Source organism: Lissotriton helveticus, chromosome 5_1, assembly GCF_964261635.1.
Source record: "Lissotriton helveticus chromosome 5_1, aLisHel1.1, whole genome shotgun sequence".
In the NCBI taxonomy this organism is placed as follows: Eukaryota; Metazoa; Chordata; class Amphibia; order Caudata; family Salamandridae; genus Lissotriton; species Lissotriton helveticus.
This window is the reverse complement of record NC_136065.1, coordinates 1,360,684,077-1,360,709,673: the sequence shown is the minus strand read 5'-3', so window position 1 is coordinate 1,360,709,673 and position 25,597 is coordinate 1,360,684,077. Positions and strand designations below refer to the sequence as shown.

Below are 25,597 nucleotides of genomic sequence, written 5' to 3'. Positions count from 1 at the left end.
TCAGCTACTAACAGTTATTTTTTCACTGTAATAATTATACCCCAAATGTTCACAAATCCAACCCCTTAATGTTTCAATTTCACAGTTCTACACATTTTTATTGATTAGATCATCTTCCAAGCCCATTCAGCCGAGATTCATGTTACAGTCCATTGTTAAAGTGGATGTCATCATCGCTGTTCGGAAGCAGGGAAAGATATTGAATATGTGTCCACATTCTTGTGTCGCTTCCTCATAGCTTGCAACATAGTCGATACAATTATTCATAAAAAGAATTACTCTAACCATAGGAAGGAAATTCGAGTGATATGTTTGTGCACAGCTTAAACACATAAATCAGTATTTTAGAAATAATGAAGGATAAAATACATTCTTCTGAGGCCTGCGTTAGGGGAAAAAGGAAATTTCTCTAGCAAGGTTTGAGGCCTTCATTGAGAAACCATAAAACTGATGTTTTTCTGAAGAATAAAGCACACTTCAGTTAAGAGAACACAAGAAATACATAAATTCAATATTCAAAGATTCATGAATCTAATTAATCTCATAAGTATAATCAAAATCTCAAAACGGCTGCTTCCCCCCTCTCTCCGTGAGGCCCTGCTCACTCTCCTTTTAAAGCCCGACAAATTCCCCGAATAGTGTGACTCTTATCCCCCTTTATCCCTCATTCATACCGATAATACAATTTACGCTAAATTGCTGGCCTTGCACCTTCTTCCTGTTATGCCCCTGATAGCTCGCCAGGACCAATCCGGCTTCATTCCCAGGCGAGCTACATTGCACAATCTCTGTACCAAATTTGCCGTCCTCCATCAGATCAATCCCTCCCTCCCAGCAGTGGCGGCTCTTCTGAATGCCACCAAGGCCTTCGACACCCTTGAATGGCCCTTCCTTTTCTATCTCCTTCCATGCCTGGGATTTAGGCCAGTCTTTCTGTGCAAGGTCCAGCTTTTATACACTCTTCTCACCGCATAAGGATAAATGGTCAGATTGTGGGGCCAATTACCATCGTGAAGGGCACTAGGCAGGGATGCCCGCTCTCCCTCATGCTATTCGCCATTACCATGGAAGTCCTTGCTGCCCGGCTCAGACAGCATCACACCTACAGGGGCATTGGCTTTGCAGCCCGGGCCCTGGTTGTCTCCATGTACGTGGATGACGCCACATTGTACATTCATAATCCACAGGAAAACCTCGCCCCTTTGATCAGGGAGGTTGTGCAGTTTGGAGGTCTGTCCGGTATCCAGGTGAACTGGAGCAACTCTATTCTCTTCCATCTTATGGGCGCCACCACACCCTTTGCCCCAGACTATCCCTTCATCTGGGCATAGGGCCCTACCAGATATCTTGGCATCTGGCTGAGCAGGGATGTGGATGAGTTATGGAAGGCAAATTTCAGCCGTGCGATGGACTGGCTAGAGACCAAAATCCAATTGTGGCAGAGGCTTCCCCCTGTCGTTGGCGGGCGTATTGCCATTGCAAAAATGGTGGTACTCCTGAAATTTTTACAGCACACTTTTTTAGCAAATTACCCTCTCTTGCAATCTCTCTTATCTGGGCCGGTTGTCGGCCTAGAATTGCATACAGCATTTTCGCTCTTCCCCATGTGGCGGCATGGGGACCCCAGACTTCAAGCTATACGCCCTAAGCGCCCAGGCTATCTTTCTCCACTTCTGGCTACACCCCACGCCTTTCCAACCTCACGTCATGGTGGAAGCCGATCATGTTGCTCCTTGGCCACCGCAGACCGCTCTCTTCATTCCACCTAGACCCCCGCGTGGCGAGATAGACACTGTTGAGAACTTGTGTTGGACTTGGGAGGGACTTTGGAAGTACTCTGGTGCCTGCACACTCTCTGTTCTCGCCATGCCCCTCGCCAACAACCAAGCTTTCCCTCCTTTACAGACTGCCGGCATGGCCAAGTGTGCTGCACATTTTGGGCTCGCTGTTATGGGGGACCTTTACCCCCAACAAAACCTTTCTTGCCCTTGACGGTGCAACAGGACCAATAGATACGTTGCTACATTAAGAAATTAGGGAAACCTGTCGTGAATCTCACCCCACATTCCCTCAGCCCCCCTGCGCTTGCTACCCTCGACCTAGTTTATACTTCAAATTACACTGATTGCGCCCGCACTGTCTGGAGCGAGGACCTGGGGGCGGACCTTCCCCAGGAAGTATGGCTGTACTGCTGCAACCATATTACACGCTTGTCCCCAAACGATCGCTTGCGGCTCATTCACTTCGAATACTTGCACTGACTATATTGATCGCCTGCCACACTACACAGAATGGGTCTTATTGTTAGTGATAGATGCATGCGGTGCTGTGCCCCTGCGGCTGACTTTCTCACTTGGCCTGGCTATGTCCTAACGTTTCTGCCTACTGGCGAGACGTGTGTTCTGTCATCACCAAGATCACCTCCGCGCACATCACTCCCGACCCCCTGGTGTGCCTCTAGGGCTATGTGAAACACTTCCCCAACACTAGCCGGAAGCTCATCGCCATGCTACTGGTTCTTGCTAGGCGCAGGGTGTCCTTGCACTGGGGAAGAAGACCAGCACCTAAAGGACTGGCTGGAGGACTCCGCACACTGCCGGACATTGCTGGGGGAAATCTGGGACTTGATGCCGGCCACCAGCAGGCCGCCTGATATATGGGCCCCCCTTGTTTCCTATTTCAACGCAAAGATCTTTTCACTCCCCACCTCTCCCAACAGCAGCACCTTGGTGGGCACGGACGGTACGGCTACTCAACCACATGCGGGATTGCCGTCGGCGGACCCCACGATACTGAGCACTAACTCTTGCACACATTTCGATTCAGCAGAGGGTTTCTTGTAGGCTTAGCGCCACACTTTTTCCTGCCATGTAGTACACTGGGTTGTTTCATCATGACCATTCTTGCTATGTAGATGTAACGGGTATGTAATTTGTGACTATACATTTGCCTCACTGATTGATTGTAACGCAACATGTTGTTTATTTTTCCATAAAGGTTTATAAAAAATAAAAAATAAAAATACATTTAAAAAAACTGTTGTTTTCTTGTTATGGCAAAAGAAAACAAAATCATTGACATTTTACCCTAAACGTTTTCTCTATCATTATTTTCAAAGTTCTACTTGTAAATTTTTCTTAGCACTTTATCAAGTTTTCTCTTTCATGATTATTTTTAAAATTCATTCATTGAATCACTTCACATGTTTATCTATGCTCTCTATACGTTTAGTATTGCAGTTTTTCTATATTAAACGTGTTGTGTTTTTCTTGCACATTTGTATGCTGTACTTTTGAAAGTTTTACATGTTAATAACTTTTCACACTATTAGTATTACTTATTAATAACATACTTATGAGTAGATTTGATCAAGCAAAATGATTCGCAAACAATCATGCTTAATCTCCTTCCTTATACATGTATACACTCCATGTACTTATGTTTACTCCTACTGTAAAATAAAACAAATTTTAAAAAATTGCGTCTCTCCAACACACTACCCTATGTTTCACCCTATTCCTTTCTCTATATTTTCTTTACTGCAACCTCTGGCTCATCCTAAACCTCTTTCTACTACTATGATCTCCAAAATAACCCTTTTTAGACTCTTTCCAGCTCTATTCCTAGTTCCTTCACCCCAAACCTAATTTTACTACTTCCAAACAACACTTTTGGAATTCTTCAAAAGGATGTGGCCAACGGTTAGGGTGATTGACCTCGAAGCTGGGGAACCGGGTTTGAGTTTTGGCAGGGACGCTCAACAGCTGGGGATTCTTGGCAAATAACGTAATCTCCCCATGTCTAACACAAATCCTTTTGGGTTCCGGAGTAGCGTGCTGCTCACCAAAAAAACGCTCTGACACCTCATTAGGGGTAGTAAGTGGTATATAAATACAATTACAAATGCTCATCGCTGCTTGGAGGATAAGCCTTTTCGGGGGAGGCAGGGCCTTTGGCATGGCCGAGCTGGGTTTAGGCCCAGAGCGCCAATCCTTAGAGGGGCATATGGAACGGCCTGCATGAATATCCTACAGACAGCTGGGTCCCTCTCACTTGGTTCAAATGACTCCGATTAAACTGCTCTTATTTTAGCTGCTGAAGGGGACATTTTACGTACCATTAACTCCTTCTTATCTGCCCTCACCTCCTGCAACTACGCACTGCCCTCTGCTCTAACAACAACTTGCTACTAATGTGATCAAGCTAAGACGCCAATCGGTGATTTGATATTTGACTAACTGGAGAACACAAAATGGGCACCCCTTTTATTCACTAACTGCAGAGGGGGGCACATTTCTTTTTGCTACAGCGCTATCCGAGCAAGGGCCTGTACTGTGTGGAAGCATACACCTTCAATCAGAAGCTGCTCCGAGGTGAACCAATATTCCAGGGGGGAACCCCTACTGCCTCTCTCTGCAGAAGTCCTAAAATATCTTTTTTATCACATAAAGTCAGGGCTTTAAGTGGGCCAGGTCTGAGCACCGGCAGTTTTTTTAGGGAGGCCTCGAAAAGGTCTCTATCGGGCTCTGTTTTGTGCCCTGGCATAGGCAGTCCGATTTTTTGGCGACTGCAGTAGAGCAGGCACATCGATGTGCGCTGCTCACTTCTCACTAGTGGAGAAGTTCCGGCATGACGTCATGCCAGGTGAGCGTTGTAGGGGAAAGGAAAACCTTTAAAGAGAGTCATTTTCGCTCTGGATTTCCCTTCTCTTTTTGAAACTCAGGAGCAGCAACATCGTTGTGGTATCACTAGGGCTTTAAGTGAAGCTTTTTCAATATTATATACAAGCCATACTTGCTGCTTATTTATCTTATGCAACTAACAACCATTGACAAAGCCAATTGTCCTGACTTGTTGTAGGTATGTTACTTGTTTGTTGTAAAGAAGTAGGTCCATTCCATTTCGTTTCGTTATGTAGATTTATTCCAAGTTAAGATCTTATGCAGAGCCCTACAAGGAGCAGCCTCCTTGCTGCTCAGTCCCTCCTCCAACTGACAGTCTGTCTCATCCAACATTCCACAACCAGCTCTCACGCCAACATTCCACTCCACAGACAGACAGGCTGAGCAGCAGGTATAACACATCTCAGTTTCTTAATCCAAATGAAAACAACAGGAAAAGAATCACAATAAAATAGGTGCATGCATAAGGTGACAAATAATAATTACATGCAAGAGAGTGGCAACATGCAATACATGTAGATGGTGATATAGATGTATACAAAATAGCAAAAGATAAATATTTGGTAGAAGTAAACGGGTCACGTAATCCAGCAATTCTAACACTCATCACTTCTCCCTTTTCCATAAAAAAAACCAATCCACGCTCACATAAACCAAGCCAAATCAACACACACACTGCCACACCACCAAAACATAAACAAAACTCCAAAAACCAAACAAGCAGGCTGGCCAGGCCAACAAAAGGTCGGAAGGGTCCTGGCTAAAAGGCGCGACAGGAAACATACTTGCAAGAAATTCAATGCTTCCCCCACCAAAAGACAAGGTGTGATGTGTACACTGAATCTATGCAATCACAACACTTAACTCAACATTTAAGTACTTCCCCCAAGTACAGATGGGGTGTGACGTGTAGAAAACTACGCTCCACACGGAACGAGAAGAAAACCAAGCAAAAACTCCACCCAAAAGAAAATCTGGGTTGTGATGTGTGGAAAAGTACGCTCCACACGAACCTGTAAGGGTGTAACACATTGCACCAACACAACAACACACTTGAATAAACCTTTCACCCAAAAACATATCCTGGAACACAAGAAGACCAGACACCAAGCAGAAACTCCACCCAAATTGAAATTTGGGTTGTTTCGTGTGGAAATTATACTCTTATAAGAAAGTCCACCCAAACCGAAATTTGGGTTGTGATGTGTGGAAAATACGCTCCACACGGAACATCGGCAAAAAGCACAATTAACAAAATCATGAGCACAGTACCCCCTGCACAACAATATAAAAAATAAGGGAATCTGAAAGCATAACACAGCACACAAGCAACATATCAAAAACAAAGTGCAGAACTTTGAGAATAAGCTACAGCATGTACACAATGAAAATGTAAAGTGCCCACAACTACAGTCCTATCGGGTACCACACGCACAGACACCACAAAAGTGTGACAAATAATCATCAAATAAAGTACGTAGTCATGAATTAGGTAATGCAGAATGGTTACTGTGGTAAAACCTTAAAAAGAAAAGAACAAAGTAAAGTGAGCAATTAACACTGGTGAGCGACCTCTCACCCGAGTGTGCAAGAACTCTGAAGACAAGGTATGTCCCACAAAATGTTCCATGGTAACCGGTGCTAGAAAATAAGTTCAACTGCAGAAATATTTAAAGATATAGGTGGAAGAAGGTGCAGGAAACATTAAAACAACTCACAAACAAACAACTTGCTCAGCACTAACCGGCTTGGAGAGGCTCACCTCACAAAAAAAATAAGAGGATACTGACGGTGGAAAACAAAGAATGGAATGAAATGAGTGTTGCGAGGTGGAGAGTACCCGGTCAAGTCTGAAGCCTATTATTTTTAAATGAACAGCTTGGTTGGCAAAGAACAAAGTCCTTTGGTGGTACCTGCGCTTAATGTGCGCAGTACATAGTGAAAAGTTGTGCCTTCTGCCAACCAAAAGATGGCGGCACGCTCCAGACACTGAACCGGGTGGCTCACGGCACGTTGGAGCAGCTGGGCGTCCATCAGCAGCAACGAACATTGAAGAAGCAGGGACGTGTCGCAAACAGGTTTTTAATTAAATCACTAGACATAACGTTGATATTGCGTTTCTACAGGAGACACACTTGGCATCTTCTGATTCCCATCAGGTCGCCAAAAGCTGGGGCTCCCACAGGTTTTTTTCTAATTATAGTAGATATTCCAGGGGAGTGGCCATACTTATACACAAGCGAGTACCGTTTGCTCTGTTCAACAATATGACTGACAAAGACGGTCGTTATTTGATTGTCACTGGTACTCTTATGGGACATAAGCTCACATTGGTCGGGATCTATTGCCCCAACGTCGACTCCCCTTCTTTTTTCCAAGACCTGCGGGTGCGCCTTCTCACACTCGAGCCCGGACTGTTGATTGTATGAGGAGACTTTAATTTATTAATGAATCCCTCTCGAGACAGCACCTCCTCCTCCCCCGACACTAAGTTCAGTTCAATAACTTTTATTCGATTATCAATTGTATAATCATAAAAAGTACATAGAAAAAAGTTTTCATCACAAACATAAATTTAAAAAAGACAAGGTTAAAAAAGATACTTAGCAGAAGCTTATGATTTAAATGTTTCTGATCAGTTTAAAATTTTTTGACGTAATGTGATGATGGCTTTAAGAAAAGTCACTATGGATTTAGCTTCATGTGGTGTGTTCAAGCTCTGCAGAAAGAGGAATGCGGAGTAGCACTGTCTATGACCACTGGATCGAAGGAGTGGGATAATCCATGATTTACGTGGAGATTTGTAATATTTACAGAACAAAGTAACATGGATCGTTGTCTGTAGAGAAATTCCATCGCAAGGACAGTTCATCAATTTGCGGGACCAGTTTTGAATTTCCGGAAAAGAGACTAAACGAAAAAATGTGTTAAAACGGAATCTTGTTAGTAAGAATTTCTCATAGTTTGACAAAAAGTAGGACAGGTAGGGTTGCATGCCTTTGAGAGGTTGTATTGCACAAATTTGTTCATTTGAAGATTTTGTGATCTCAGCTTGGTTTCGGAGCTCTCTCAGGTGTGCCAAGCACATTGATTTTAAGTGTTTCCTGGAGATATCTTCGATAGTAGCAGGATCTTCAAAGTAGGACTTGCAGCCGAGGTCATTAAAAAAGTTCCTTACATAAATCAGCCATGGGATCTTATGCCAGTTGGATAGAGCTAAACAGTCTGTAATGAGGGAACGGGTTAAGTGACACTCAGGTTTGGTCCATACACGTTGCCACAGTAAAATGGGTTGAGAGCGTATAGTGTCAGTAATATGTTCCATGCCGAGCTCATTGTGCGAAGCAAAGGTCGGGGAGCTTTGCGGGAGGGCTAGGACATATTTAATAAAGCCGTTCTCCGTTACTTGTAGATGGTCTATATGGGCATACCCCCATACGCCTGCTCCGTAAGTAGCCACACTGTGGCACTTGGCGTAGTATATTTTCAAAAGTTCAGGTGGCGCGGGTTTCCCCAGTTTCCTCGAGAATGAGATCAGGGCCGATGTTGCACGATGAAAGTGAAGGTTTCTAGTGGCAGTGGCTTGACGTCAATTTAACGCATCGTCCACCAGAATTCCTAGGTAGGGGTAGACTGAGGTTTTTTCCAGCTTCGTATTATCCACCAATATCGATCTATGGTTTTTAACCCTGGGGCCAATGTGCATAGTAAAGGTTTTCTTTATGTTAATTTTGAGGCCAAGTGAGTCCATGAAACTGCTATATTTGTTAATTTGATTCTGAAGTTGATTCAAAGTACGGGCTAAGATGACTGAATCATCGGCGTATAGCAGTGTAGGTATCGGGCGGTGGTTTATCTGGGGTAGATCCTGGCTCCCTTCCAGCATAGCCTGCTCTAGTCCATTGGTGTAAAGATTGAACAGGAAGGGAGCCAGTACACAACCCTGTCTTACTCCCTTTGTTATTGGAAATGAGCGGGACAACTCACCGTTGGTACCGAATCTAACTCGCCCAGAGGCATTTGAATAGAGTTCGCGTAGGAAGACTATTAATGGGGGGCCCACTCCAAGGTCGCTGAGTATTTCCCAGAGTTTTCCATGTTGGACGCAGTCAAATGCCGCGCTGAGGTCGACATAGACGAGGAAGATGTTACCTCCTTTAGCGCCAACATATTTCCCAGTCAGGAGAGCAAGGTTGAGGGCCTGTTAAGAGCAATACTGCACGGTACCATGATTAAAGAATACCTAACGAACAATTCCGCTCCTAAAGGACTACTAGTTACTAATGCCCCGAGAATATTCCTGGAAGATGCTGCCTTCCGGAAAGAATGGGCTCAGATTGCTTGGCATTGCACAAGGGATTGGGGCATTCTAATTATAAAAACAGCACTTAGACTTTCGGAAGCACTTATGGTTGAGATACAGACCACAGAGGCCCATTTCAAAGTGACTATTACTGGGTATAAAAAAAGACTGGACGAGTTGAACAAAGAACAAAATGAGTTCAGAGAGAATTTAGCCCAGTCAAAATCCCAAAAGTTACAAAAGGATCTGAAGAGATGGTCCTATGCCAAAGCCTATCCCTATTCTACACCTGATTTTGTCCCTTCCACTAATGCTGGATATAACTCAGATTCCTCGGCAGATTCCAACAACAGTGGGTCTAGTTCAGACAGCACTGGGAAAAGGGGAAGAGGTAGGGGCAAAAATAGAGGGAGGGGACGGGGTTATCAACAATTTACAACAGATTCGCACCCCCCCATTTGGAATGCACCATACAACCAACAGGGGATGGGCCCCTATAACCACAATCCTTTCCAACCTTTCCCACCAATGATGGGTTGGAATCCACATTTCATGCCATATCCTCCAATGAACCAACAAGGATACCCGCCTCCTTTTCAGGACAGAGGCAGGCGGGGCAACCGGTGGAGGCAGAAAGGAAACAATCAAGTGCACTGGGGACAACCAGAGAGCACAGGAGACCAGTCCAAGACGACTCCGGCGGACCAGAGACCGGGCCCCAGCAACGCGAAAGTTTAGTGGTGAATCTTTCATCTCACGAACTCTCAAGGGCAGAAAATACCGTTCTGGAAAAAGGGTTAGGGTTCATTCCTACACCCCGACTTGATCGGTTCAAACTCCACTGTGAGTTAAGTCAGTTCTTTAGGAAATTGCGACTGAAGAACTTCTTTGAGTCGGGTGGCACAGATCAAACAACCGGAGTAAAAAGTGACACTGATTTCAGGTTGAAATCTAATTTTGTACCCCCCCCACACACTATCGCTCCCGAGATTCTGGCCTTTGAGCAGGCAGTATTCAAGGAAGTGGAACAGATGCAGGAACCAACACCTTACAAAAACCTAACTGCAGATGAGTTTAAGGCAATCCAAACTCTCAAGAAAAACGACAAGATCGTTATCAAAGGAGCAGACAAGGGGGGTGGCATTGTAATTCTTAATAAAGAAGACTATGATGCGGAATGTTTACGCCTGTTGAACAACGCCACCAATTACGTCCCCCTAATGGTGGACCAGACGGATGATCTACGAGATGAGATTTGTGAGTTGGTGTCAACAGCGGAAAGGGATGGTTACATCACTAAAAAAGAGGCAGATTTCCTAACAACTTCAGAAGGCCGGGTACCCTATTTTTACATACTACCTAAAATTCATAAACGGAAGTTACCCCCACCTGGAAGACCGATAGTATCAGGTTTAGGATCATTGCTTGAACCCCTTTCAAAATACTGTGATTTTTTCTTGCGACCCATCATCCAATCCACATGTACCTATCTGAAGGACACGAAAGTTTCTTGTCTTTACTGAGATCCATTACCTTACCAAATGACCAATGCTTTCTTGTCTCAATGGACATTGAGAGTCTATACACCTGCATCCCGCAGGATGAGACCATCAAGGTTGTGAAAGAAGCCCTTGAGAGAACACCTTGGGAGTATGCCACATCAAAGGTATTTGTAACGGAATGCGCTACCCTTGCCCTGAAACGTAATTTCTTTGAACATGATGGCAAGATTTACTTACAAGCTACGGGGACATCGATGGGCAGTACCTTTGCTCCGTCGGTGGCGGGCCTATATGTCTTCGATTTTGAGGCTAAGAATATTTTGAGCGCCCTGAACCCGTTCGGTAACAACATACTCATGTGGCAGCGCTACATAGGCGATGAAGCGGTTCTGTTGGATTTCTTTACATGGCTGAATAGACTTGACGATCATTTGAGATTCACCCATGAATATTCCAGAGATGATTTGACCTTTTTGGATGTCCAAATCAGGAGAAAGGAGAATCGGCTTGAGACAACGACATTCTACAAGCAAACTGCGAAAAATAATTTGTTGCACTTCACCAGCTACCCCCCGAGAGCCCTACGGGAAAATCTCCCGTATGGGCAGTATTTAAGGATACGTCGCAACTGCAGTAACCTCACTGACTTTAAATCACAAGCTAATGCTTTGTCTATCAAACTACAAAACAGAGGATATCCACAGAGGATAATCAACAAGAGTCACAAGAGGGCTCGCAACCAGCAGAGGGATATTCTGTTGGATGAAAATCCCCCCAAAGAGAAGGAGGAAATTCCTTTAACCTGCGTTACTACTTGTAATTCGCTGTCCAACGCAGTGAGTAAAAGTATCAAGAAGAACTGGAGGATTATAACCAGCAATAAAGCAGATTGGAAGAAACCTTTACTGTCCTACAAGAGAGCAACTAGCCTGAAGGACTCGTTGGTCCACACAAGACCCAGAACTGAAAGGACGACTGATCCCACACCAAGCGTTCTCAACGCATGGGGCCTTCCACCGGTTAAAGGCCATTTTTCATGTGGTAATTGCAACGTGTGCCACCTGACTTCCAATACCAAATATCTAGACTTGACAGATGGCACCCGTTGGGAGCAGCGTGGTCATACGAATTGTAACACCACCAACGTGGTGTATCTCATTACGTGCAGATGTGGCCTCCAATACGTGGGAATGACAACGCGGCGTACAAGAATCAGAATCTGTGAACACAGAAGTAATATACGGTGTAAAAAGATGACCACAAAACTCACCGCACACTTTCTACAGGCTGGACATACCCCCAATGACTTACAGTGGACCATTCTAGAACATCAAGAATATGGGTCTGAGGCGTCGCTTTTTGAACGTGAACAACGTTGGGTGTATCGCCTTGGAACAAATAGGGTTGGTCTCAATGATGATATCCCATGGGGCAGTGTCCTGCGAAGATAGAGGATTACACTATGTCCATGATTTGTCATGTTCTGGTTCTCTATGTCATATAACAGTTGACAAACTCGACTTTTTTTATCATCTCTGAACAGTAAACCTATGTAGGGAGTATGTTGAGTGTTCGACTAAGGGAAGCGCTGTTAGTATCAATATTATTATTAATTGCTCCATTTGTATGAAGAAGCAGCATATGTAATTAGCATCTTGATACTCTGCTTCCTTGACATAATAAGTATCACCCATCATATATTCGAAATGAGACTTTTTGTAATAATGAAAACTGATTAACTGCTGGCTCGAGAACATTACTATAAATTACAGCGCAGTGTGGTTACTGATGTCAATGCGGGGGCTCGAACTCGCGATGCTCGGCATTAGTAACCCACTTTTTAGCACTGTATCCCTTTAAGATTGCTCCCGCGGATGACACCACGTGACTACAAGCATCCCACGTGGTGTACTCTGATCCTCCCAGGGCGTTCTATATACACAGGCTGAGTTCCCGGTGAAACTACCACTTCCGGGAGGGTTGGACAAGAAAGCAGGTCACGGGCGGGGAGCCGCGAGTGCAGAAGTAAGTGATACCCGACCAGTTAAATATTCGCCCGGGGCCCCTGGATTTCCGCGCTATTATTATTTCCGATAGTGGGGAAATTGATACATGCCTCCGCCCTTTATTTTCTCCCACTGCAGAAAGCCACCGCGTGAAGTACACCCGCGCCACCCTCACCGAAGGGGCATCTTAATGTCCCGCTTTTTGTGAGTAATTAAGAAATATAGCACTCTCGTTTCTTTTCTGCTATGGAGAGGTTCAAAGCCCTTGAGTTATGTATTGTACACATGACGTTAAAAACGGAACGTTTAATCCTTCACTCGACTATGATTATTATTATGGGACGAATGAGCCATATGTATAAGGCAAGTCTGACTTGAATTGAAAGCAGGATATACATGCGATTTGCCCCGCTCTTTACCGGCAGAATTGGTCGGGCATGTTGGGATCTGATCCATAATTTTGAAGCAATCGGCACCCATTCATATAAATGATATTACACTGCACCGTCACATTTGGACGGGCTTTGTTTCCAGTATGACACATGAAGCCAGCTCCATTAATGTAGCTTATTCTGAAATATTGGACCACAATTGAGATCTAATTATGTGTCATTGTTTGTCTTTGTCTCTGTCCTTTTTTTCCCATAGGTTGCTATGATTGTTTCTGCAAATGGCATGAGATGACATGGTTAACTGTTGTGTGATAATTTTTTCACACATTTTTATATTTAATTATTTTTCACATTTAGAGCCTCCTGGGAGGGTACGCCTTAGTGCGCGCACACCACCGGAGGACTAATTATTAGGTCCTGAAGAAAGCTGAGCAAAATGCAAAAAAACAGCAGAAACATGTCGACCGATTTTTAGGACTCGGGTTCCGTAACTCAGAACCTTGTCTAGTCCACTCACAATTTTTAATCAATGCGGGTTGACCATCATTAAAAAAATTTTGACCTGGTTACAACCTATGCATTTTTTAATTTGCACTAACACCACACGTTTAGTCACTTTTTGATTTGGGCACTGTTCCACTCACCACATCCTGCTCCGCTGTAGTCAGGCGTTGTAGCACGCTAGGGTGATACTCGGTCACCCTAGCGGGGACCCGATGATGAAGCATGTCACCAACTAGTGGTGAGTGAGGGTCCTTCTAAATGAATAGAGCTTCACCACTGTAGATTGCTAGCTCTAGAGGGTGAGAAGCGTACCAGTTGGTATACTAACGGAACTGGCAGTACCATTTTATCTTAGATGAAGACAGAGCACTTTTCATGGGGGTTTATTTATTTATTTAACCTTCACCACACGTTAAGGGAACCGTGGTTGTTGTTTTTTAAATGCTTGTGCCAAGTCACTCCTTTGTTGTTTGTGTATCCCTTCCAGCATAGCCTGCTCTAGTCCATTGGTGTAAAGATTGAACAGGAAGGGAGCCAGTACACAACCCTGTCTTACTCCCTTTGTTATTGGAAATGAGCGGGACAACTCACCGTTGGTACCGAATCTAACTCGCCCAGAGGCATTTGAATAGAGTTCGCGTAGGAAGACTATTAATGGGGGGTCCACTCCAAGGTCGCTGAGTATTTCCCAGAGTTTTCCATGTTGGACGCAGTCAAATGCCGCGCTGAGGTCGACATAGACGAGGAAGATGTTACCTCCTTTAGCGCCAACATATTTCCCAGTCAGGAGGGCAAGGTTGAGGGCCTGTTCCACGGTCCCAAGCCCCTTCTGGAAACCGTATTGCAGGTCGGTTATGATGTTGTTTTCCTGGGCCCAAGATTGTAAACGGTCCAGGAGCACTCGACCTGCAATTTTACCCATGGAATCCAGAAGGGAGATTGGCCTGTAACAGGCTGGGTCGTTGCGGTCGCCTTTTTTAAAGATGGGTAACAGGGTTGATGTCGACCATGACTGAAAGAGCCCAACCGAAGTTACTGCTGCCATAACCCGAGTGATTATCGGTGACCAAAATTCTGTATTATGGAGGAAGATGTCCAATGGAACTCCATCGGGGCCCGGAGCCTTGCCTGGTTTCGATGCCTTGATTGCTTTGATGACTTCGCTAAGTTGGAAATGAATATTTATCGGATAGATGTTATTCTTCGATATGTGGGCATCACTTGGTATTGGTCCGATGTCTGCTGCAATTTGGGCTGATGGACCAAAGATTTTGGAAAAATGCATGACCCAGTCTTCTTCAGTTACTGCCACATCTAGGTGTTGGCCTTCAATACTGTCGGCCAGAAAAGGAGATCTTATAACTTGCCAAAATAGGGCACTATCCTTCCTTTGGCTGCTGTCGTGGAGTTGTGACCATAGATCTTGTTTGATTTCTTTTTTGCGTTCCCGTCTGGCTAAGTTGTATGATTTTCTTAGGTTGGAAATTTCCACGTGATCTCTTATAGGTCTATGTAAGGCTTCCTTTAGGCTTGAAAGGGCCTTCCGACAGGCTGCGTCGAACCATCTCATAGTAGAGGACTTATTGTTCTTTAGCTTGACAAATAGTTCATTACTGATTATTTCTTGGATGTTGTGAAAGCTATTAACAATTGTTCGAGGTGTAGTCTCTAAAGATATGCATTCCAGTATCCAAGGCTTAGATTTTTCGAGGATCCTCTCTGTCATCTCCACCGGGTCAGTCTTGGCCCATTTGACCGTGTAGCCATTCAGTTTATTCATAGTTAGTGAGTGCTGGTTTAAAAGACTCGATTTTACAGAGTGTGCATTGACCAATTTTGGGGTAATTCTTACACTGAGAGGGCAGTGGTCACTCATTACATTTGTCCCAGTTGCAAAGTTTGTTAGTTGCCCCTTGAGAGAATGGGAGGACAATATATAGTCTATGGTTGTTAAGAAGCCTCTTCCATGAAAAGTTGGCAAAAAGTCTTGCTGTGGGTCTACTAGTTTGTTTGCCCCTTGAGAGAATGGGAGGACAATATATAGTCTATGGTTGTTAAGAAGCCTCTTCCATGAAAAGTTGGCAAAAAGTATTGCTGTGGGTCTACTAGTTTGTTTGCAAAGTCCAGGTCTAGAGAGAATATAATCTCATTTAATTTGTTGCCACAGGTCGAGTGGGCAAAGTGGGGCATGGGACTGCCAAGTTCATTTTTCAAGCCACAGATTCCACTTCTATGGTTGAGACACAGTGGGAGATTAAAATCACCGCCCCATATTAAGTGTGCTGTATTTTGATTAGGATCATTTTGCAAGGCTGTTAGAAAAGTAGCAATCTCTGTTAGGATTGTCAAACAATCCAATGTACCTGAATTATTGTAGTAATTGATAAGAATATAAGTACAATCTTTTGTAAAATTTGTTTGCATGATTTGGTAGGTCGAGGATTCTTTTAGCATTTTTATGGATATACAGGGGAGAGTATTGGCAACGTAAATCATGAGACCCCCCTTGGGCCTGCCCATAGCTCCCTGCACTGCTGAGGTGAAGAAGGTTTTATATCCCGTTAGATATTTTGGAGTTGTGCACCATGTTTCTTGAAGACAGAGTATCTGATGTTCCCTTACTGTTTCAGACCATGACTCTGATGTTATTTTGGAGGACAGTCCTGCAACATTCCAGTATATAATGGAAAGGTTCAGTTTTTTAGAATCAGGGGATACGTATGGGACGGGGGGTTCCCTCGAAAAACTCTCTGTCGAAATCTCTGTCAAGATCAGAGGAGGGATAATGGTATCTCTCGAATCGTTTGGTCGATGGGAATTTGGATCTGTCCTATCCCTAGGGAAAACGGAAACTCTGGTCGTCGGTCCGTTAGTAGAAATGTGGGAGGTGTCTACCACAGTCACTAGCTTAGAGTTTGTGTTGATAGGCGAAGTTTGTTTTGCTTGGCTTCCAGATTTGGGTGGGAATAGGTGGTGTCTAGGGTTTGCTAGTGAGGACATGGTGTAGATGTTTTTACTCTTTGGTTGGGACCTAAACGGTCAATCCACCATCTCTAGGCAGTCAAAACGGTTTCCTGTTGGAAAGCCCTGCCAGCCCTCCTGTGGATGATAGGGTCTGCCTTGCCAGGGCTGCCTTTGCCAATCTCTAGATCTATTTCTATTTCCATGGCCATAAGTATAGCCCACCTGTTTCCATTGATCTTCTTGAGGGTGGTGCCAGTTCCAGGTTGGGATATATTGATGTGAGTTCAATGGCGGATAGAAGAAAGAAAGGTGTTGGGCATCTATTCCACCTTTTTTCTCCAATGAGGGCCAGGAGCAAATGTGTTCCACGGTAGATGGATCTCTGCATGTTACTATAATGCAGTCTCCGTGGATCGACTTAGGTTCTCCACCTACCCATGTTACTCTGCGGACTGTAGAGATCCCTCCGGAGTGGTGAGGTTCTAGTGGCCTATTGATACTTAGCCACTGCATGACCTTATTTTTGAGTGACCAGGCAGTTTCTGTCATACCTTCCGTTAGTTCAGGTACTCCAGTAAGAATGGTTATATATGGGGTAGCCTCTGGCGGCAGGTGGACTGGACGCCTAACTCCTGGTGTCTTTTTTGGGGTCTTTTTAGATATCAGCTGGGGTAAGACCGTTGGTTTGGAGGATATAGGTGTCGATTTATTTATAGCAGGATTCGTGGTTACGTTGCCTGCTGTATTCCCTGTTGTTCCTGGTTTTATCCGACCTGTACTGGGCGTGCGTTGGGGCAGCTCCGTAGTGGTTTTAGACTTTTGTACACTAGGCATTGAATTTTGAAGGTTTTTCGTTGGGACATTATGTTGAGGTTTATGAGAAGGTGGAATGGTCTGGACTAATTGTTTTGTTGCTATAGGTGGTTGTGGTTGAAGAGGTGCTTTTGAGGGCTGAATAACGTTTCTTGTCCCTTGCTTAGCTGGATGTGAGTTTGTAGTAGGATATGTGGATGAAAAAATTGCTAATTGGGCTTCCAAGTACCTTATACTGATTTGTATAGGTTTCAGCTGCTGAGAAAGAAGATCTTTGATTGAGGTTAGTATGTGGGATGTGGTTTTACAAGTTTTACAGGGGTTATCTATATCCTCAATGAGGATAGAAGGGAGTAAGAGGTTGGTTTCTATTGGAATTGTTGTCATTACTTGTGCGAGTTGCGTTGACTGGTTGGATCGATCCCTCCCAGGCTCCCTCTCATGTTCTATAGGAATGGCAGGAGCTACTGCGTTGTCAGAAGGATTCGTACTACCTTGTTTGGGAATGGCTCCTTCCCTTACTCCTCGAAGATAATTGTCTATATTAGATACTGGTCTTTCGAGTGTTTGACAGGCTACTAGGTCGGGGGTTGCCTCTAGGTCATCAGATGATAGTGAATCAGACTCAGATTGAGTTACAGATAGATCAACTGTGCAAGGGACTGTATTAATATCAGCAACAGTCACAGACATGGGAAGGGAGGAGGTAGGTAGGGTATGCTGGATAGGGGAAACTGCAGTTGCTAGAAGACCCAGGGACGAACGTTTTGCATTCATGAGGTCCAGTGACACTCTACGTTCGAGAAGAGAGATACTATGATCAATTACCTCGTTGGTCCGTGAGATGAATTGGTCTATCGGTCCAGTAATTTGAGCTACAGCCAGGGCAGTTTTGGTTTTGGTTTTACTTCTGGTTCTACTAGGCATGGTGGACATGTGCAATAGTCCTGTGTGCTGTAGGATGGAAAGCTTTTACAATAGGGACCAAGGGGAGTGGCCCGGACCGGCCTCTATCGGGCACTAACGGGCAACAACGGGCCCGCCCTTGGCCCGGGCTTCGCCCCGGGCTGCGACCCGCGCGCGTCCCGCGATGCGCGTTAGTGGACTTACTTAAGATCCTGTTTGGATGAGAGGGGGCGTGGCACTGGGAGGGGGCGCGGCTCACGCGGGAAGAGGACCCAGCTGTTGGTGTTGAATGCTGGACCTCGCAGTCCCGGGGCCGCGCCTCTCGCCTCCTCTGCGGCCACGGAGTTGGTCTCCTCCTCCCACTGGAAACCAAGGATGATTCAGAATCTTCTCAGCTACTCCTGTAGCGGCAAGCAGTTCACAGGGCAAAAACACCTCAAAGCGAGCGGCACTCGACCCTAAGACTAGATCATGCCTGGTTCTTCTTGACATACGCGCACACTTCTCATTAATTGACATCGAAGAGAGGCTACACCCGCACCTCCCTGACTTTACACATCACTTAGGGTTAGGGTTCCATAATACCTGGACTAGAATAGACTACTGGCTCCTCTCTCCTGGAGTGGCCGGTTGGGTGGAAAACCTCCTCACACTCCCTCGCACACTCTCAGACAACTCGCCAATAGTCCTTAAATTAAAGGTTCCCAGGCTGGGGGGATATGAGAGACAGTGGCGATTTCCCAGTAGGGCTGTCTCCGACCCCGTCTTTACCGAGGAAGTCCGGCAGGCAATTGAAGAATACTTCGACCTCAACACTGGGTCGGTGGATTCCTGGGCGACTCTATGGGAGGGGTTCAAGGCGTACATTCATGGAGTTTGCATATCTAAACATGTTGGAGTTTTGAGGGACATTCGCTCCACACTATCCCGCGTTGAAAAGGACATCGCCGCTTTAGACAGGGAACTGCCAGGGAGATGGAAGCCAAACGCTTGTCATTAATGATGGAATTCAGGGTGGATGCTGACAGGGAACTGAAATGCCTTACTAAACAACATACAGCGCGTGAATATGGTGAAGGCGACAGCCCCGGCAGATTACTGGCTCAGCTACCTTGTCCCCCTTATAATTCATCTTACATCAGAGAAATCGAGGATCCCCAGGGTACTTTACTTTATTCCATGCCAGACATTTGTAACGCCTTCCTGTCCTATTACAAAACGTTATACACGTTCACACTGACGGGCGGCTTGAGAGATCAGGGTGACTATCTCAACGAGAAAATATCTAGAATAACACATGCAAGAATTTCTAGCTGTTCCCATTACTCAGGATGGCATAGTTGAAGCTATTTATGCGTTAAGAGGTTCCTCGGCGCCCGGATTAGACGGCTTCTCTGCCGAGTTTTACAAGGCCTATAAAGAGGCCTTAGTCCCGCGATTAGTCGAAGTATATGCCAAGGTATTTGAGACGGGTCGTCTGCCCCCCACGTTTAGAGAGGTGGTCATCATTCTCCTTCCCAAGCCGGGCACAGACTCCAAATTATGCAGCTCGTACAGGCCTCTTTCTTTACTAATTCTCAACTATAAGATTCTGGCTAAAGTTATAGCTATCCGGCTTTCACTGCTGATGGAGTCTATTATTTCTCCGGCTCAGTCTGGGTTTGTGCCACACCGCTCGACTTCGCTGAACTGGTGGACCCTGTGTGCTGTTTTACACCAAATAGACCCCTCCACGCCAGCTGCCGCGATCCTTCTCGATGCTGAGAAAGCGTTTGACTCTTAGGAGTTGCCCTTTTTTCTGTCCATTATGAGACGTATGGGCATGCCAGAATGCTTCGTCTCCACGGTAGTGCTATTATATACTGCGCCTACGGCTAGGATACGCCTTAATGGCACTATAACCGAGCCGTTCTCCTTGTCGCGCGGCACACGTCAGGGATGCCCCTTATCCTCACTACTTTTCATCCTGGCCATGGATCCTCTGGTCCGTCATTTTCAAGAAAAACATCTACACCGGGGGCTCCAGTTCCGTACTGGTCCTCTCCTGATCTCATTGTATGCGGACTATACGATTTTGTATGTCAGGATGCCCCACATTAATCTTGAACCCCTTATTGTGGAAATAACCCGCTTTGGCACATTTTCCGGCCTTCGCATCAACTGGCACAAATCAGTGATCTTCCTGCTCACCCCCTGCACTTCCGTTTGGAACTGCCCCTTCCCCCTTGAGTGGAGCAATGATTCCGTCAAATATTTGGGCGTTCATATTCATCTGGACACCGCAGCCATGATTAGATCAAATTATGGTAGTGCGGTTAGTTGGCTGGAAAGTCAGGTTGAGAGATGGATACGCCTCCCCTTATCCATGGCAGAACGTATCGCCATAATTAAAATGATTGTCCTCCCTCGTTTTTTATATCTTTTTAGTAACATCCCGATACCTCTCACCAAAGTCTTTTTTTCCCAATTACACACTTTGCTGTTGCGCTTGGTTTGGCGCGACAAAAGTCTACGTGTCACCTGGCGTATCATGACTCTTCCATATGAAAGAGGTGGATTCGGCGTCCCCAATTTTTATCTTTATTTTTTAATCGCACAATGTTCCTACGCGTACCCTTGGTTCCACCCAGATGCTCGCATTCTGTATTTGAAACCTGAAGCTGATTTGGTCCTTCCTGGACTCCTCTCTAATGTGCTTCCTAGGGGCTTCCCTCGTGACCCGCAAGACATACAGACTGTCTCGTCGACTTGCTGGGCCTGGGACAGACTGAGTAGACTTATTGGTCTTGACCAGTTGTATTCACCTGCCCTTCCTTTGCCCAACGCCTCTTGGTTCTCGATCACCGGGGAATTGGTTGTCAAAAACACATTGACTAAATTCCGCATACACACTATTGGTGATCTCTTTCCTGAGGGTCACGCCTTTTCCATATCGGAGGACCCCCGCTTCACTGAACGATCGTTTATGGACTCCTTTGTTTTGACTAGGTTGCGATCCATGTTGCGAGCGTCGTTGCCTACATTTCCATTGGCTCCTGACCCGGGTCGCCCACTTACGCTTCTCATCCAGCACCCATCGGGGGCACACTTGGTTTCTAAACTATACAAATTATGCTGTCTCTCAATCCCCGTTTCGGACGCTAAAGTTCGTACCGCGTGGAAGGAGGATCTGGGGAAACCCATCTCAGACATACACTGGGAACAGTGCTGCAGAGCCACGAAAAAAGTCTCCCTGAACAGCAGGGACAAACTTGTCCATTTTAAATTTCTCCATAGGCTGTATCACACCCCAACAAGCTCACACAGAATAGACCCTAGTCGCCCACACCACTGCCCCAAGTGCAAGGCCCCCTTTGCCGATTTTGCCCACCTCTCATGGACCTGTCCTCTTCCTCTTGACTATTGGTCCCAGGTACACCACACGCTCAGCGACATCTTAGGCATGAACCTGGTCCCCACTCCAGAAATTGCGTTACTGGGCTATGTTTCCAATTTCCCACGCGCTGTTAGAAAACTTGCTGCACTGGGGTTCCTATTGGCGAAAAGGGAAGTCGTATTACTATGGTGTGAGAGGCGTCCTCCGAGATTGAAATCGTGGCTTGGGAGCATGGCCTTTTGCAATGCTAATTGTGTGGAGTACTCTACGCAGGTCCCCAGTGCGTCCCGACCTGTTGACATTTGGGGGCCGTATCGATCATATATCACCAAGATTATTGTTGACCGACAGTCCCAACCAGACAATCACATAGTTCCTGAGGGTTAATGTGCCTTGCAATTTCCAAATGATCTGTATTGGAGCTTTATTCGTTTGATTTTCTGATCATGATTGTCCTTTTTTTGTGGAACTGAATGTCACATTACCACGTCAATGCTATAATTTTAGTAATGGTTTCATACGCATTTTTTTTTCTTCTTCTCCATTGCCATTTTTCTTTGCATTGTAATTCACATATTGCACCGTTTGTACAGCTCATTGTTTTATAGCATCCCGACTTATGTATCATGCTTTACTCTGTGATTTATATGCGTGCTTTCCACTCCGCCATTATCTATCTGATTAGATATGTAACACGTGATGCATCATTGTTTTTTTTTTATTTTCAAAATGATAAATAAAGTAAAAAAAAAAAAAAGCAAGGACATGACTGCAGAGTTAACAAGGATAAGAACACTGCGCTAGCCGAAGGCAGAGATCGCGCTAAAACAACAGAAGCGTAGTGGCAGTTACTGGTAAGTGAGTTACCAGATACATTTTAAATGTCAGAAAGCTTCATGCACAGCGATTTAATATATGTGAACAAAACTGCCTCCCAAAATATTAAAAAAAAAAAAATACCATATCAATCCATGAAATCCAGCTGACTGAAGTGCCAATGAGTAGATGCGGCGAAGCAGGACCAGTAGGGCTGATATGTTGCTCTACAGTAGCGGCAGGTCAGGGTGGCACGAAGGAAATAAAAAGCTGAGGCAGCTGGGTTCGATCTGGCACGGCTGGGTGTGGTCAGAAGCAGGAACAGCGGGTCTTCACCGTTACGGAGGTAGAGTAGATCACTGGCCAGATGAAAAACAGAAGGAGGCAGGAACTAGTCACTGCTGTGGGAATTTGCATGTTCTGGAAACACTCCCATAAGGAAACAAAACAGTGACACCCCTTTCAAAGCAGCAGGAGAAGGAGGCAACAAGACAGGCAGGCAGCAGGACACAGACAGCTCTTCCAGGTTACAGCAGGCAGATGAAGGAAACTGCAGTAGAAACTGGCACCTTCGGGTTTTGGACGACCGGTGTTAAGGTCACTGGTGGGGCTCAGGGGTGCCAGCTTTTTTTAAATACATAGGGGGATATTAGCAAGAAAAGGCAATAAGTATTGCTAACCACAGTTAGCGCTCCTTTTCTTATCGCTGTCTACCGTGGGAAACTATTGCCGTGTTAGCGGCGTATTGCCAGCACACTGCTAACAGGCGATAGCTCCCCTCTCGGGTCAAAAGTCCATCAATAAAAATGGCGGGACAGCAATAAGAAAAGGTGCACTAACTGCTGTTAGCGATAATTATCGCCTTTTCTTGATAATATCCCCCAGACCGTCTTACTGATGTTAGGAAAAGTTTGCAAGACCAGTCCATCTTCCTTCAAACAGAATCCACATCCTGATGCAGCTGACCGGGGCGAGGGAAGAATGAAATAAGACAGGCATATTGACAAAATATTAGTGCTGTAAGACACGATTGTATTTCAGTTCTCCCAGAAGAAATATGAGACATGTATCAAAACAACGCAGTTTAACAGAGATGGGGAGCGTGCTGAGTGACAGGGGCACATGTGGTAGGGGCAAGTTGCAGAACAAGTCTTTGCATTACTTGCGTGAGACTGGAACTGCATGTAATGTTGGATACTGTGCTGTACGTCTATACTGAGATGTTGCCTTGAACGAACATGTGTTCACTTGAGTGATTAAGGTGACAGCCACAAGCCAGAGCTTCTTCGAGGAGTTTGTAAACCTGTGGACGAATGGTGATGAGAGACAGCGCATCATTTGTCAAAGCATTCCCATAACAATGTCTGACATGAGTTGTAATAAGTTGTATAGCATGTGGTACCTATTAAACCTCCCTCACACAACCTCAAGCTGATAGCTTCAGGTTCGAAGTGAGATCGAACATAGGCCCAGGCACTAAATTAAAAGTGGCCCATATTGGTGAACTAAAAACGTGACCGTGTTTAACAACTAGAACAGATTCGAACTTGTAAAACACGCTGCATAAGGGTTTTGCAAGGGGTGGGTTTGTGCTTGCTGCAGGCAATGTTTTGTTGGAACCGGAGGTCTCTGGTTGGCACAGGTATGCACTTGTGACAAGCAGGGACCCTCACTTCCAGTCAGAGCAAGGGAACTACTCCTTCGAATAACCCCTGCTCACCCTCTAGGTAGTGTGGCGCGAGCAGACAAGGCTAATCCTCAGGGCGATAGTAAGTTAAGCATTTATGATCACGCACAGTAAACCCACTGACCCACCACAAATGGACACCAGTCGTATGGTTGTATCAAAAATACGTATACTTTATATAAAAGGTATATTCAAAAGCAGGATTATCACAAGACCATATAACGTTTAGCGATTTGAGGCCACCAGATTACAATAGGCAATTAGTCTTTAACTGTCCGTTGTTCAGCAAGGTACGATGACAGGGAAATAAGAACGCTGCGGACCCTGGATCCGGTATGAACTCGAGACGGAGTTCAAGTGTACCTTGCTTGTGGAAGTCCGAGGCATTTAAGGCGCGGCTACTGGTGAGGGCGGACCCAGGACGAGGCCGACGGTTCTCCAGAGGATCTCTCCGGCTCGATCCCCCCTCGAGGTGCGAGGCGGGGGAGCAGGACTGTGGAGGGTTGCGGCGATCTGGGGTCGATGCAGCAACGGGGCGAGGCACCGTTCAGGCCTGCGGGACGTACCACTTCTTAGCACGCCGGATCATACTCGTGGATCTGTGAGGGGCGTCGCGTTCTCGGGCTGACGGGTGCAGCACCAGGCTTCCGGTACCACTGTACGGGGAGGCCTTTCTGGTGGTGCGGAACGAGCCTTGGTATGCAGGGGGGGCAAAGCGAGACAGTCGGGTACGTTACGACGTACGGACCGTCCGAGGCTATGTAATGCGCTCCGTGCAGATTCCGGCGGGAGAAGATGAGAGGCGCACAATGCGCTCTGTTAACAGGCGAGGTGACACGAGAGCGGGCGGCCCGGCACTGAAGCGAAGAGTGGCTCAGGGATGAGCGCGGCTCTCTGCGGTGGGGCGACCAGGCTCCGAGCTGTCACGACCTTGGGAGGGGCGAAGGCACCCGAGTCACAACTCTGGCGAGGGAATAAGAACTAAGGCCCAACAGCAGACGGGCACAAGCAGAATAGAACCCAATGGTCCTGGGGTTCCGTTCAGGGGGCAAGCTCTCGATCAAGCCCTTGGAGATCATTTCAGCACAAGTCTACAAAGTCCTCTCTGGTCCTTTCCTCTCTGTTCTCAGTAAGGCACCACTGCAGGCCAGTCTTACAGGATACAGACTGGTTTCCGTCCTTCAGCTTCTCATGGTCCTTCTAGTCAGGCAGAGGTTCGTCGTGGTCAAAACAGGATCTGATTTGTAAGGAGCGGAGCTCCTATATTTATACTGCTTTTCTTTTGTCTTTGCAGGTCAGGGGGTCTGAGCCTAGTTCAACCCGGTTTTGGAGTACTCTGTTGACAGGACGCTGCCGTCTTCTTTCAGGGCGCAGGGCAGGGACATCAGACGCTCCACAGGAGGTGGAGCCAGCATTGTGGTGGTGGAGCACAACCCTATTCAGAGTCAAGGACTACTCCGCCCACCCATCCTGGAGTAAGCACCCTATTCACCACCTGGAGCCCCAGACTGTCCCTGGGAATCTCCCAGCCCTGTCACTCACACAAACCCAGACAGCAGATACACATCCTGGCAGAGGCGGGCTGAAACGGTTAGGCCAGCAAAGGCTAACTTTCTAAATGTAGCATTTGCAAACCCAGGATATTA

General features: G+C 45.9%; 1 long non-coding RNA gene across 1 annotated transcript in view; it reads right to left on the bottom strand.

The window, feature by feature from the left end:
• The window catches only part of LOC144755395 (uncharacterized), a 37,205-nt gene extending 14,610 nt beyond the window's left edge, over nucleotides 1-22,595 (bottom strand). Inside the window, exon 1 of the long non-coding RNA XR_013594888.1 lies at nucleotides 22,409-22,595. This is a non-coding gene — a long non-coding RNA (uncharacterized LOC144755395). The remainder of the gene's footprint in view (nucleotides 1-22,408) is intronic.
• Nucleotides 22,596-25,597: the final 3,002 nt, after the last annotated feature.